Below are 3,522 nucleotides of genomic sequence, written 5' to 3'. Positions count from 1 at the left end.
GGGAATTAGTCCTGGGGGGCCGGTAAGAGTAGGTTGTTTTGTTGGCCTGTGCTAGGGTATATGGTCAAGTCCGTGGTCCGTTGGCCTGCATACTTTATCTTCCTGTATAACTAGGTGGTTGTGTCTTCCGTAGGTGCTTCCTCCAGCTACTGTATGCAGGCTAGCTGTGTTGCCCAGGTACCATAAAGGTTGGTGTCCATATACATGATACAATGTGATAATTTTGTGTTGGCTAAGGTGGTAAATGTCTTGCTATATGTCTCACTCCAAAGGGGCCACTGCGTCACTTGCTGATGATCTACCTGCTTCTGGGGTAGCTACAAGAGTCAGCCTACGTACGGTAGATAGCCCTATTATTAGTGCAGATGGTTAGGGGACCCATTTTATTAACTATCACAAGCTAAACAATACATAGTTTGGCTTGTTGGCTGCTGCGTCCAGTCCCTTCATCTATCTATATGCTGTCTGTTACAGGCTGGTAAGTAATGGCTCACTATGTGGGTGGCTGACCCTTACAGGGGCCATCAGTATACTGTCTTCCAGGATAGAGGGTTTCCTTTCTTGGATGGTGGATTCTGGTATGTCTGGAACAAGTTTAAAGGTGGCTAGAGCTCAGTAGATTATTGGTTCTAAAACCTGTTGTAGTTCATTAATTAATGGGCTGGTAGAGAGCTTAGTAGGTTGTAGTAAGTATGTACTCCACTCTGCCAAGGTGGAGTATTGGGCCACTGAACTTTTGGGCCTTGTGGCCATGTTATGAACCCACCCATAACAGTGTAGGTGGTTATTACTCCCACATCAATGAGTCTGGTTAATGCTTTGGTGGCCAGGAGAGTGGTGTGGTACACTGCATTGACTTGTTGCTCAATGGGGCTAAACCATCCTCCTGCGCCCTTCCAGAGTTGAGACTAAAAGCTAGTGGAGGCACATGTCCATCCCTGCCATTGCCAGAGCCCCCAGGCATAGCCATCCAGGGTGATATGTATATCTAATTCACACAGGCATGCATGATCAATGATGCCTACTGTTTGTACTATCCTTGCCGCTTGTTTGGTGGCCATAAAGGCCATCTGTTGTTTTTCCCGTTAATCCTAGGTGGCCCCCTTGTGAACAAGAGGCTAAAGGAGGCACATAGTAATTGTGCTAGGTGTGAGATGAAAACCCTCTAATATTCTAGGAGGCCTAAGAACTCCTATAGTTGTCTAACTGTGGTGGGTAGGGGGAAAGTCTGAATTTTATCTACTATCACCATAGGTATCACCTTTGTCTTACCTGACAAGACTACTCCTAAGAATTTGACAGACAAGCTAGGGCCTTGTAACTTGTTTTTGTTGATGGCATATCCCTTTTCCTGCAGGTATGTCACCAAGGCTGGGGCAGCCTGCTGTAAGTCTGAAAGAGAGTTAGAGATTAGTATGATATTATCAATATACTGATGTATTTGTATGGTGGCAGTTTTAGCCCAGCTAGTTAAATCCTTGGCTACGAAACTGCGGCAGATAGTGGGGTTATGGAGAGACCCTATGGGTAGGACAGCAAAGGTCTATTGTCACCCTTCCTAGGTAAAGGCGAACTGATCTTGACTGTCTGGGTGAATGTCTGTGGGGAAACATGTATTAGCTTAATCTAGAACAAAATGGTAAATTCCTAATTCTACACTTAACGTGCCTATAATGGTGGTGACTGGTTAAGACAATATAAAGCACAGAAAATTATTGTAATAAAGCACAGAATCTTTGTTTTTTACTCAGAAAACTTTTTCATAGTATTAGTAGCAGACCAGTAGCCTAAGAAACATTGTCTTACTTAGTAGAAAGAACCTAACTGTAATGTTGCATTAGCTTAACTATATATAGTTTTCTCTTTTAAGATTTCTCTTCACAGACCTTCTGCAACTTTCTTTATCCCTTCAGTTTTCCTTTGTATTTATTTAGAAACAACTAATTTTAGGATAAACTTTCTTTAATCTCTTTTAAAATAAATCTCTGTACCTTATACTTTCTGTTACTAAACAAATCCATTTCCCTCTCTATTATAATACAAATGTTTCAACTCTCAGAGACCTTAATGTCTAACAGCAGTTAGAAAGTAAATAATTAACATCTTTAGATTGGCAAATCTGTGAATATATTTTGTAACTTCTGGAAGTATTTTATTTGTCCTTGGCAGTTTTACATAAACTGGAAAAAGGCAGGGGTAGGGTGCAGCTTGCTGAGACTGACTGCTTGCTTTTAAAAGTGCTCCGTTTTTTTTGTTGTTGTTGTTAGTTTTTTCTCTAATAATCTCCATCTCAAGTAGTATTGGCTGCGTTTATATTTCAGGCCATCTATGAGACCTTGAAAATTACATAGAGTTAGAAAAATCTCATAAGACCTTTAATGTTGCCAAGTTAAGTTATAAATCATAGTAAGTTTGTTCAAATTCATTAGTAAATTTGCTAGGATCTTTAGAGCATCTGCTACAATGTTCTTTGAATATAGCTAAGTATTATGTAGTGCCTGAAGAAGGGGCCAGCCCACTGCGGCCGCTATTGCCTGCAGCTCTTTCTTCTAAAAGAACAAAATTCCTCTACTTTCCATACAATTTGTAAGAGGCCTGTGGGCATGCTGAGGGTATCCCCCTATTCCGTTGGCAGGGCCTAAGAATCTAAAAGGCTTGCTACCTCGAACAATATGGAACTAGAGGCCTACCCTGGAATCCCCCTCACCTGCACCCCCCACCCCTAGACTTGGGAGTGCCCTTGATGGACTCCTGCCAGACATGTTCATACCGGAGGTTAACTCAACCAGGTACTTTCTGGAATACCTTGCCGACTACACCAATTATAATGCAGAAGCTCCAGGCCACGTATCTGCACGTGGGATATTCCAGAAAAACCACCAGGGAGGACCAGAGGGGTGTGACATGCCATTTATTACTCATGGGGCAGGGAAGTTTCAGCAGAGGCTGGTTGGAACTGCAGGAAAGGGCACCCCAACAAAACAATGTTTTTATACACACAAGAAGAGGAAGGGGTAATCTCATTGGGAGAGCAGCCGTCTTCTCAAGCAGATGGGAGTAAGATGTGCTGCTTGGTTACAGGAGCAGATAACATCCATAGGAGCAACAGAAAACATCCTTGAGAAACAGGCATTGCTGGAAAGTTCTTTGTGTACTGCTTTCCTTGGCTGCTGGCCAGGCAGCCAGCAGTCTTCTGAGTATGTGGAGGGGCTATGTTCTGAATTAACCTAATAAGCAGGAACATTTTGTTCATGCTCACGGTTTTGCAAACTGCTGGATTCTTAGTGGTAATACTATCTTTCTTCCTGGCAGCTCTGAGCCAAGATGCGCAAAGGTAGTGGCCAATCCCTGGGTGGCTTAAACAACAGAAATGTATTTTCTCACAGGGGCTAGAAATCCAAGATCAGTGTGCCAGCAGGCTTGGTTTCTGGTGAGTCTTCTCTTCCTGGCTTGTAGATGGCCACCTTCTCACTGGTCCTCAGAGGGCCTCTTCTCTGTTGGCACAGAGAGGGAGAGGGAAAG

This window comes from Pteropus alecto, unplaced genomic scaffold (genome assembly GCF_000325575.1).
Source record: "Pteropus alecto unplaced genomic scaffold, ASM32557v1 scaffold124, whole genome shotgun sequence".
In the NCBI taxonomy this organism is placed as follows: Eukaryota; Metazoa; Chordata; class Mammalia; order Chiroptera; family Pteropodidae; genus Pteropus; species Pteropus alecto.
Note: the sequence above shows the minus strand (reverse complement) of the source record.